At 41.4% G+C, this 12,405-nt stretch overlaps 1 protein-coding gene across 3 annotated transcripts in view; it reads right to left on the minus strand.

Moving 5' to 3' along the window:
* The window catches only part of RHBDD1 (rhomboid domain containing 1), a 141,867-nt gene extending 132,597 nt beyond the window's left edge, over positions 1-9,270 (minus strand). For all 3 annotated transcript variants that reach the window (XM_065930446.1, XM_065930447.1, XM_065930445.1), the window contains exon 1: positions 9,144-9,270. The gene's annotated coding sequence lies outside the window, so the exon portion shown is untranslated. The remainder of the gene's footprint in view (positions 1-9,143) is intronic.
* Between the last annotated feature and the right edge of the window lie 3,135 nt (positions 9,271-12,405).

Genomic DNA, 12,405 nt, shown 5'->3' on the forward strand with positions numbered 1-12,405 from the left:
ATTTAAGGAGTGTAAAACCATGCTACCATTAGGTTCCTATCTTTTTTTTTTAAAGGTACCACTGATAAAGTTTTTGCGCATTTTGCTCCTAGCACCCTTTGCACCATTAGCTGTCTGGTTTTTACTGCATGATTTCATAGTCTGGTGGTTTGGGGGATTCCTCTGTCACTTTTGGCAGAGCTGACTATTCCTCAAGTCTAAAGTGTGTGGGAAGGAGGACAGTCTGTATTCAGGAATCACTCTTCTTTAGCCAATGTTATCCCACATCCACTCTGTGTTTTATTTCTATCATTCCACTCTGTAACCCAAACTACCCAGGTTAGAGGCTTTCATCCCTCAAATATTTAAACACCATATACTCTGAACTTTCTTGGACAAATTAGAATAAGAGGGGATAAATTCTCTTTCAACCTACAAAGTGTGCCCATTTTCTCCCCCTTAAGTCTTCTCTACCAAAAGCTGTTTCACTGTCCTTCACATGGAATTTAAAACCAAGACTCATTTAATTTTGGCATTTGTTTACTTGACTGTATGTCCTAGGAGTGTCAAGGTTTCACGTTCAATTACAATTATTCAATGATACAAAACATTTGTGTCTGGCCAGATGCTTTTAGTAAGAGATATCAGTACAACATTCGAGGGCAACAATTTCAGCAAACAAGTAAAGAAGCATGAAAGAACGAACCCAAGATCAGATGTTCTGACAACACACGCAGCTCAATGAGCCGACCGCATTTACACGCACTGTGCATGTTTCACTAACTGGGCAGCATACAAGGTCAAACCACTGTTGGTGAAGTAAGCTTCCACTTCTGGTCAATTACCTGGTTAATAACAAAAGACAAGGCTATGACATCATTATGGCTATCATTAATTTACACAGATCTGCTTCCTGTTAATCGAATACATCCTTAAAAGCATTTAATTATTTTTTCACCTAGAAAGCCAACATTCAGCTTTGTTAGACGAAAAGCAACCTTGCTGAATTCAACACGAGAGGCTGTCAGGCTGCTCTAAGACATAAAGGACAAGTCTTCACAGGGCAAACTGCTGCAATACAGGAGCTGCTGCCACATCCACAGCACACAGACGCACAAGATGATGGATAGCACAACACGTTCGAACAGTTTCCGCAGACAAAGAAGTTGTCAGCGAAAGGGGAGTGGGCGGGGGTAGAAACAGACAGACCCTGGCTAAGGAAACATCATGGTGCTTTTTGTCAAAATGACATACAGGACTAGTAATATTAACATATGCAGTACAGGACAGTAGTTAAGAGCATGGTCTTTGGTAAAAGCTCCAAAATACGCCAGCCATGTGACTTTATAGGAAAGTTACTAACTGCTGGTTTCTCACCAGTACAAGGAGATAATGTAGCCACATTTGGGACTGTGAAGCTCAAATGAGATTATATATATATATAAAATCAAAAATTGGAAAGTGATATGGTTTTTAATGCATATAAACACATAAAATAAGGTTTAAGATTAAAAACTCTAAAAAGCTTGATTTTATAACTTAGTAACCAAATAGCCTCTTTCTGGGCTACCTATGATCCTACATTTTTAAACTGTATTGTGTGATACAATTGTACACTTTTTAAAAAAACATGATGGGGTATGTGGAAAGCACAACAAACCCCCCCCAAAAAAATTTAATTAAAATAAATTTAACAATAAAATCTCAAAACAGAGTTTTCATCAAGATGATCTTGGTCATTACATTTGAGAATATAATGAGCCTCCATTTTAGGATTAAAAAAAATAAGTCAGATGGCAAATTTTAATTCTCCCCCCCTTTTAGAGTGTAATACTCTTGATTAGATGATCTTTATACATGAAAAATGAAATACTGGATTTTGTATATAATCTTGACTTGTGCTCCATCGTGAGGTGAATTAGTGCCAACTCCAATTCTGATCCATCATCACTTATGATTTCCAGTATCAATCATAAGCCAGTTCCTTCTCTCACAGACTACAAGTTTTAGTGTAATGAGGGCTCATTAAAGTCCTCCGACTGACAGCCCTTCAGACGTGGGTCCTTAAACCAGGAGGCGCTCAGGCAGCAGCAATGCCAGCAGTCCACCGTCCCTCCCTTCAAGAGGATTTAAGCGATTCTACACTCACACTCACTCCACACCAGACTTCTTTGTTTACCTAAAGTCAATGAAAAGGTGAGAGCCACAACCCCATTTAAACTAAGGCATGTAAGAACTGTTAGTGAATTATTTATGGAACTGAAATCCTCCTAGCACAGGAACAAGTCAAGAGGGGAATGGCATGCCAGACATCAAAGATGTTCATGTTCCTCAAGCACACAGGACGTTGGCTAATTACCAGGTGGTGGGGACAGCTTGGGTTTTTTTGTTTTGCTTTGCTGCCTGGCCAGCATCAATTTCATTCTTTCAGTAACAGGTGAGAGATGGTTCTCACTTCCATTGGATGTGGTCCTGGAAGTATCACAAATCAAGGTGCATTTCCTACATGGATTCGAGGGTGACGCTATGTGGTCCTGGAAGTACCACAAATCAAGGTGCATTTCCTACATGGATTCGAGGGTGACGCTGACCAAAACTGGAATAACAGCTCTCTTCCTGGAATCTAAAACTTGTGCAGAGATACTAACAGCTTCTGGATCTGATATTCAGAACATTAAAGAATTTTCCAGATCTACCCAAGTCTACTCAAGCCTCGAGAGCTCACCTGGCTGCTGTCCTGTGGTTTTGACTTTTCTGTAGATTTCCTGAGCTTATTCATATATTTCCATTAAATCTCCTGTTCTTGAATAAGTTGGGCTTCCCTTGTGGCTCAGCTGGTAAAGAATCTGCCTGCAATGTGGGAGGCCTGGGTTTGACCCAGGGGTTGGAAAGATCCCCTGGGAAAGAGAATGGCTACCCTCTCCAGTATTCTGGCCGAGAGAATTCCATGGACTGTATAGTCCATGGGGTCATTAAGAGTCAGACATGACTGAGCAGCTTTTCCTTTCTTGAACAAGTTATCAAGGTAACTTAGTTAATGTCTGTTTTCACAGTCGAAGAACCCTACCCAGATCTTAGGGCGTTTGCCAAGGGCGAGCAGCAGATCCTAGTGTCTTTCAAGCATCACCAACTCTCATTTTTTATTGAGTCCATACAACACTCTAGCTGACAGGAGAACCGCAACTTGTAGGGTATATAAGCAGCATCCCAAAGGTCGGCCACACACAAGCTACTCCCGAAGAGGCGTGCACACAGCTGAGGAGGTGAGCACAAGAGCAGCTTCTGCGTACACCAGACAAAGCCCTCTCAATGCCACACACTTGGTGCATAAATTTGGACACTAAATGAAGAATGTTCTTTCAAAAGGAAGATCTGATTGTCTTAAATGTGTCTTCTACTTATACAAGATTGACGATTTTTAAGGAAAACTTCTAATTACTGAAGTGATGTACCCCCTTTGTTCTGCACTGAAAGTAAGACTAGTCTACACACCTAATGAAATGTTAGCAGTTGACAGGAACTTCTGGCTAGAACTTTAGGACAATGAATTATTCAGATTCATGGGAGGAAGGGAGGGAGGAAGGAGAGGAGGAAGAGAGAGAGGGAGGAAAAAAGGACAAAGGGGTAAGAGACTTCAATTTCACAGCCTTCAGGAAGGAACACAGAGGTATCTCTTACATGTTTTTCTGTGGAAAGGTTTAACCCTCCTTTCCACCATAATGCACTTCATTAACAGATCTAAATATCCACATTTCTCTAATCGTGAACCCAGAGAAGAAAACCAATGAATGCAAAACTACAGCAATAAAAGCACTAAGCATGTAAGTCAATATATCTTCATCTATATTCCATCATTTAAGAAATATCTGAGCATCTACTAAAAGACAAGCACTGTCCTTAGAGACAATCATAGTTTTGAGAGAGAAGCAGATAGACAAACAGCAACATTTATGGTGTGATAAAGAACTGTAACAGGTCTGCAAATAAAGATGCATCAAGTGTTTGGAAAACAGCACAAGGTAAGTTTTAAAATTCAGTATAGGATGTGGACTTTTCTATGGCTCCATAATCTGCCTGCAATGCAGGAGACCCCAGTTCAACCCCTGGTTTGGGAAGATCCCCTGGAGAAGAAAGTGGCTACCCACTCCAGTATTCTTACCTGGGAAATCCCATGGACAAAGGAGCCTGGCAGGCTACAATCCCCAATCCATGAAGTCACAGAGTCGGACACGATTGAGCAACTAACACTTTATGGGGTGTAGCAGGAAAGAAAGAAAGAAAGTACTGGAGCAAGTATTATCCTGTGGGCAACAAGGAGGGAGATGAAATGACCGGGACACTCAGAGTCAAAACAGTGGAGCCATTCCACAAAAAGAAATGGATGAAATTTTAAGTCATCATTTGGTGGATGTAACAGCTACAGGGTGAACGTTTAGAAAGCAAAAAGGTCCCTTATTAATACAAAATGAACATTCCTTGGAAAGAGAAAGACCTGAAGACTCTGGCATGAAGAAACTTCTACTACCTGGGCATCAGGCAAAATGTTTATTCCTACATCTGTTCAAACTCAGAATCACAACTGATTCATTACAATATCCATCACTGCAAATGTCTGGTATTTGTAACATACAAAAAGGTAGCAAAATTTCTTTCACAGTGTTGCCCAAGAGACTTTGTTCAAGGGAAACACACACATCCTTATATATTATTTATATAAAACTGAAGTCATTGTCATCTATATCTAAATTTCATTCATATAACTATCCTGAGATTCTGACTTTGGATTAAAAAAATGCATAAGCAACTGAACACCATCGAGAAACAACCACTGGTGTAGTAACAACATTCCTGGGGCTAAAGCCAGATTTGGGGTCAAATCTAGATGCTTACTAGTACGTGGCTTTGGGCAAATCACATAATCAATCCTGCTGAGCTTCACTTTCTTTATCCATGGATGATGAAAATTCCCCTTACTTTCTGGCGTCATCGGGAAGAAATGTAAAAGCCTGTCATGTAAAAGCACATAGTACATCCCCAAAGTTTGTTTTCCATTCTCCCTTCCTCTCCATAAAGTAATGAGCCTTCTGCCCCCATGGAACTAGACATTATTGCTTTATAATTATGATATCCATGTAACAATGTCCACAAGAGGAGGTGGTAAATAACACCAACATGCAAACCTGAATGCACACATTGTTAGCTGGCTACCAGCTAGATCCCCAAGGGCTCTTGCACACTATCTATTGCTTCCCAGAAATTTGATACATTTTCTCTTCTGAATAAGGCCAAAATTATCCACGGGCTTTGAAATATCACCATCATGATGCTGCACAGAGCAGCTGGTTGATTGAAAGTGACTCCCCCCCACACACACTCCAGCTGTCACCAGGAAACCCTCCTCAATGTGTGAAAAAGGATGATGTGATAAGACTACTACTGATATTAATAACAATCTAACAAACACTTAGCATTTGAGATTATTTTTCTTATGAAAGCTCACTCTTAACTGGAAATTAACTCTTTAAGAAAAACCTTTTGCCATATAAATGCAAACCAGCTGTTTTCATACAACAGAAAACCAAAGGACAGTAAACACAAGTAATATATTTCCACTGACTCCTTGTTTCTTTTTCCTTGAGTCACTTATAATGCTAAACAACAGTCAGTTAAAATAGTAAATAGTTTTAACTGTGCTAACAGATGTCACAAGCTTAGAGTGATTAAAACAAAAAAAAACCTCAGATGATTTCTCAAAAAATGTGCCTAGATTCCTATTTTTGTATAAATCACGTTGAAGCCTGGATTTTTCTTTTCTAATAGCCACTCATTTCTCTGCAAGAAAAGCATATGTGTGGCATGTTTGACATCACTGAAAACCCTGGAAGTTGTTTTTAGAACATGTTTGTGAATCCCACTCAGGAATTCTCAGTGCCCAGACTTCTTGGGTATACAGTACCGCTCATCTCCTGAGGATTTCCACACCAAGATGAGGGGTTTCACACCTTCTGACTCAGCCTCCATGGAGGGTCACTGCAGGAGGTTCAGGATAAGCCCTTCAAACTCTCTCAAAGCCTCTCAGCTCCTGAGCTTTACAAGATGATGCTAAACAGTTTCTCCTTCTATGAAAATCTGAGGTCCCCTGCTTAGATGACTGACTGGAACTGCAGCACAAAAGGTGATCTTTTTAAGGCACTTCTATCTCTGTAATGGCTTTTAAAAGAATTTTTACAAATACATGTATAATGTATGGATTATCAGTCCCCACTCCCACATGATCATACATTCCCAAGTAAACAAAATTACGACCTAGTAATGACGCCTTCCATGCTCACATATTCATACGTAATATACACAGAAATACAAGAGATTTTTGGTATTTTAAAAAATGAAACACAAAACTTTTCACTTTGCTATCATTAAGCATCCATATTGAAAAATAATGATTTCAGAGCTGACATCGTTTTCTTATTCTTTGCTGCATGTCTTTAGTGAAGTCTCATCTGATGTGACAAGAGCCCCTTCCTCTAGCTATCCTTGTTAACTAAAGATACTTAAATATTAGCCCCCGATCCTGACATTGTCCTTTCAGTAAACACACAAAACAATTCAGGAAAGTTGCTCTGTTACAGTATAGACCTGAAAATGGTGTTCTTCCACTGGGTTGAGTTTTAACTTTCTCCAAGGGTCTGCTTTCTCTCATACATAATAACATGAAAGCTTTGACTCCTCAGCATTTTGTTTTAAAAAAGAAAAAAAAGCAGTGCAGTTAGGTAATTAACAGAATCACCTCATTTATAAAAATATTATGAGGCAATGAATGAGATCAAGCTAGATTTGACGTGATCACTACCTTTGTCCAACGTTTACCAGTTAACTGAGCCTCTCAGAGTAACAGACGTGTTTTGCACTTGATTTTATTTTATCCAATGTCCTAAGGTAGTCCATACCATGACTCCTACTCTATAGGAGAGGAAATGAGTACTGGGAAGATATTAACTTGTCTACTCGACATGATCAGTACATAACAGAGGCGGGGTTCAAAGCAGGGTCTGTCTGACCCCAACCACAGAGATCTGCCTCTCAGACACAGAGGACAAGAAAAATGGGTCTTTGTGAAAAGTGAACGCTTCATGGTGGAACAGTGTTAATTTAGTAGCAACATTAACAAAACTACTTATAGGAGCTGAAATCTACACTGACTCCTGTTAATCTGAAAACTCACCACAATACCCAGGAACCACAGTGCGGAGTTAGGGGCAGAGGACTAATCAGAGTGACGTGCTGTCTCAGTGGCACTCTTCTCAACATCACAGTGAGTCTAGGCTTTAGGGCAGCTGGCTTCAGGCCCTGAATATTTCTCTATAAACCCCCAACATTGACGCCCTGAAAAGGGAAGAAAGTTGTAAGCAAACACTGCAACTGACGTTTGGTCAAAACAGTGGATGGAGGGCATATCTAACTTAATTCCTGTGATGCCTCCAGAAAACAGAGATAAGTGGATAGGATGAGGCCTTCTCTGCTAATATCGTGGAGCTGTATGATACGTGGGAAAAAAGATAAGGAGCGAAACATCTTCAGTCTTGCCTCTTGTTTCCCAGTCACTGCTCTGTAATACTTCTCAACTCTAAGGCTGAGGCTGGTCTATGGTCAGTTATCTACTTTAGCTTTTTTACCAAATTCTGGATCAAAAGAAGGTACAATTACATGGGAAAGACCAAGAGGCCAAAGAATTAAAAACTACTCTTTAACACAATTACCAATGTGGTTCTAAACACCACAGTATAAGTATTAACTGAATATCCTACACTGCACAACCTCAACTGTATACAACACAATGAGAATCCATAAACAAACTGTCCTCTAAGCAGCAGCAGAGGCACAATATTCGTGCACTACAACTCCTATATAAACCAAAGAAGAATCCTTCTAGCGCAATCTATGTACTTATTTTAGGCAAATTACTTAAAAACATCTCGTTTCCCACCTGTGTTAAAACATTTTTCCTGAATTTTCACACAGAATACCCACAGCCCTATGAAGTTACCTGTAACTAGTCCAAGATCCTAAACCTAGGAAAGGCTTCACCTGGATTCAAATTCCATTCTGTGACTCCACAACGGCTGGCTGCTCTTTTTCACTTCCGCCAGCATTTCTCAAACTGTAGCACCCAGGTGTACTGGGATCAATTGGCAATCTCCTTAAAACAGATTTCTGATTCATGGAGTTTGGGGTAAGACTCTCCACTTTGCAGTTCCAACAAGTTCCCAGGTGGTGTTGATGCCAGTAATACTGAGACAACTTAGGAACGCAACGCACTGCATTCTTCTAAGATGACTTGTTTTCCCAACCCTTGCCACGCCAGCAGCAAATTAGTAAAAGTTTTAGATTTAATTAAAAGTTATTAGAACCACAAAAGTGTGTCATATAAATGTGAGACGTCAGACAGATTTTTAAGAAACAATTCCAAAGGACAAAAAAAAAAAAAAAAAAAGCCGCAAAGTCCAGCTGTCACTGCAAAAGGGCGTACCCATCTCAATGACTCAGTGATGACTACGCAATAATTTATTGTGCTGGTGACCCTGAGTCTTCAAGAGAGCTTACGCTTGGTTTAGAAAAACATAAACACATAGGATCCGTTTTTGAATAGGTTTATAAGGCCCGGACATAAAAGGGTTGTGAACAGTTAGTTTACTTCCTGTCCCCTAATAAGGGAAATAATCACTACTCAGGTTAGGGCTGTGTTTGCCATACACTGGTGCAGAGAAAGAGTTACTCTTTACAAGAGAAACTGAAACCACAAGCCACTGTTGATGCAACACCACTTTAAACTTCCCGCTTTCATAAGGGATTCTTTAACCATCCCCTCTCCCCGAAACCAACGATCTCATCCTCTCAACGCCTCTGCCCGTCCTTCCCGGTGAAATCAGCCTCAAGCAGAGACGGAGGGTGAAGACGCTTAGACCCCCGGATAGAGTTGTTCCGGAAACTCCCCATTCTCCGAGCGGCTAGAGATCCCTGGATGCGGAGGCTGGGCCTCCAAACCCGCCCCTGCTCGGGCCTCAAGGAAGCGCCGACAGCCGTCCGCAGCCCTAGCCCCACAGCCGCCGGCGCCCGCGGCCCCAACTGGACTACCAGAGCGGCGACGAACAGACGCGGAAACTCACGCTCTCTTACGGCCCGCCTGCGTCCCCACGTCTTCGCGAGCAAGTACGTCATCACGCACGAGCGCCGGATCCCGGACGCTCCAGGTCCCGGCGGCCTGGGGGCGGGGAGAGAGAGTGGTTGATATTGCAACGTCTGCCGTCGCCCAGTAGGCGGGCCACGGCGCATGCTCGGTTGCGCGCACGTGCGTGCTCTTCCTCGCCGGTTTCCCCGCTGGACCGAGAGCGGTGTTGGTGGCTTGGAGGAGGCTCCTAGGATGCGACAGGGAAAGGGCTGCGGCCGAGCAGAGTGTGGAGGGTTTGTACCTTCCACTTGTCTTCCAAGCTTGAGTGACACCTAGATAATAATATTCCTTCTGCCATAAGTAACTATTGGCAGCCCGTCATGCGTAAAGCCTGCATTCGAGTACCTGGATGTGGGATGGAGTAGGCCCGATCGGGGCTGAGAAATTGCCCTTCCGGGCGGAGTCCTCCCACGGGCTCAGGACCTACTGTGTGGAGGAATAACACACGTGAACTGGATGGCGGAAGAGACACCTGTTCATGAGTTATCAGACACCGAAGATTAGCTCATCACCTATCTCAGGGCGGAACCCGTGGTTACAAAGCAAGCTAGCAAAACAAGATTGTGGCTGTACATTTCACTCCCTAGAGCTTCCCTTGGAGGCTACATTTCGAAGTTCATTTGCCATTTTGAGGCTTTAGGTGTTAAGTAATTTTTGTTAATGTATCATTTGATGCTATTTTGATTATGGATCCATTTCTGCCCTGGAGCAAGTTTTATGTTCTGTTGTTGGAGTCAGGTTAAGTTAAATACTGTACTACATGCAATATGATAACTAAGGGGAAGATAACGTGTTTTCCAAGGGAGCAACCAAGTGCGGGTGGTTCTATGCTGCCCTGTGTTTATTGGAAGTTGTAGCAGCTGTGTTTAGATAGTCTACTTAAAAACTGCCTAAATCAGAAGTGTTTTGATTATCGTTTGTTATTATGTATTGCAAGAATTCTTCATGGAAATGTTTATTTTGGAGTTTGGCATTTAAATGAAGATTTAGCTCACGTGCAGGGTGTATAACAGACTTTCAAGTGATAAAGAAGAATCTTGGCAACTTGCAAGTATGTTCCTTGAGCCTTGCAAGTTATTCCTTTCTTCTGAAAACAATATGCTGATCAGAAAATATGGCTGACAAGGAGAAGCTGTGTTTCTCGAAATAGAAATTCAGCTGAAGGGTGGAGGTGAATTGCCAGTAGGAATATTTTTGTATCAGTTATGTTCAGTTCAGTCGCTCAGTCGTGTCCGACTCTTTGTAACCCCATGGACTGCAGGACACCAGACTCCGCTGTCCATCACCAACTCTCTGAGCTTGCTCAAACTTATGTCCATTGAGTGGGTGCTGCCATCCAAGCATCTCATCCTCTGTCATCCCCTTCTCCTTACTTCCTTAGAAAAAAAAAAACTAATTTCTCAAAAAGAAGATGTTCCCTTTTATTCCTGATCCAAGATCATGAGCACCAGTTTAGCTAATACTAATCCTTAGCTTCCATTCTCTACCACCACTTACACCTTTCAATAATTGTGTAATTTTTATTGTCCCTTTCCTAACATATCGAATACCTAGGTGATTTTAAGGAAGCCACAAATCAAAGAGGCTCAATGTAATAATCTCATAAAAATGTCATTATATAGGGGGGTTAGAAGTATACTTAGGCAATTATATTCGATTCCAAGTATTATCAGTGAACAATTTCATAGCGATTTAAGAGTATAGAAAAAGTATAGCTTTTTTAAAAATGACCCTTTTTTGTCCTATAGGATTCATTGAGCAGACAGAAATTTTTTTAAGCCCATCGACATCAATATGTATCAAACTCAGACGCTATTTAAATTGACAAACAGATCACTTGGATAATGATTGTAATATCTTTAACATAAACATATGTGGCAGTCAACAAGATCTTTTTTCTGAGGCAAGGTTTCAAAATATCAAAGAATCAATACTTGAAAAGGTCATTTAACACAAGTTATACGATTATAAATTACCTTGTAAGATAATGATTCCTAAAGTTCAAGTGTACTCTTGTATCTTAATTGTGAGAATAAGCAGTATTATGCACATTATGAGTAATATCAGGGACCTATGTAATGGTCTCATACTGTTCATGGGGTTCTCATGAACAGTATACTGTTCTCATGAAGAGTAAAGTTGCATTACTTTGCCAACAAAGGTCTGTCTGGTCAGGGCTGTGGTTTTTCCGGTGGTCATGTATGGATGTGAGAGTTGGACTGTGAAGAAAGTTGAGTGCCAAAAAATTGGTGCTTTTGAACTATGGTGTTGGAGAAGACTCTTGAGAGTCCCTTGGACTGCTAGGAGATCCAACCAGTCCATCCTGAAGGAGATAAGTCCTGGGTGTTCATTAGAAGGACTGATGCTGAAGCTGAAACTCCAATACTTTGGCCACCTCATGCGAAGAGTTGACTCATTGGAAAAGACCCTGATGCTGGGAGGGACTGGGGGCAGGAGAAGGGGATGACAGAGGATGAGATGGCTGGATGGCATCACCGACTCAATGGGCATGAGTTTGAGTAAATTCCGGGAGTTGGTGATGGACAGGGAGGCCTGGCGTGCTGCGATTCATGGGGTCACAAAGAGTCAGACACGACTGAGCAACTGAACTGAACTGATGTAATGGTCTGGACAATTTTCTGTTGCTTTTTTTTTTTTTTAATATTTATTTATTTGGCTGTACTGGGACTCAGTTGCAGCCTGCAGGGTCTTCAACCTTTGTTGTGGCATGCAAAGTCTTAGTTGCAACATGTGGGACCTAGTTCCCTGACAAGGTATTGGACCTGGGCCCCCTGCAATGGGAGCATGAAGTCTTAGCCACTGGACCACTAGGGGAGTCCCAATGTTCTTTACAAAAGTTTTTCATGAGAGCAGTAATGCCTGGGATTAAGCCATCTGACTTAAATGAGTGCTCCTAAAATGTGATTCTTGAATACACCTTTGTACATTTCATAAGTCTAGGATTGGAACTTGCAGGAGGGCAGGTAAGTGTCATTCTCAGGTTTCAAAATCTATACTGAAGGTGACAAAGCATCAGACGACAACACTGTTAGCAAATAACACAACTGGATTCTTTTGTTTAAAGAGGAACTTGTTTCTTATCTGATTGCTTTTAATGGATCAAGTATTTATTATACCCAACACTGTAGGGAAAGGTGTGTGAAACTCATCAAAGAATTTATAGCTTAATTATTATGAAA

The sequence above is a fragment of the Muntiacus reevesi genome, chromosome 3, assembly GCF_963930625.1.
Source record: "Muntiacus reevesi chromosome 3, mMunRee1.1, whole genome shotgun sequence".
NCBI classification, from domain to species: Eukaryota; Metazoa; Chordata; class Mammalia; order Artiodactyla; family Cervidae; genus Muntiacus; species Muntiacus reevesi.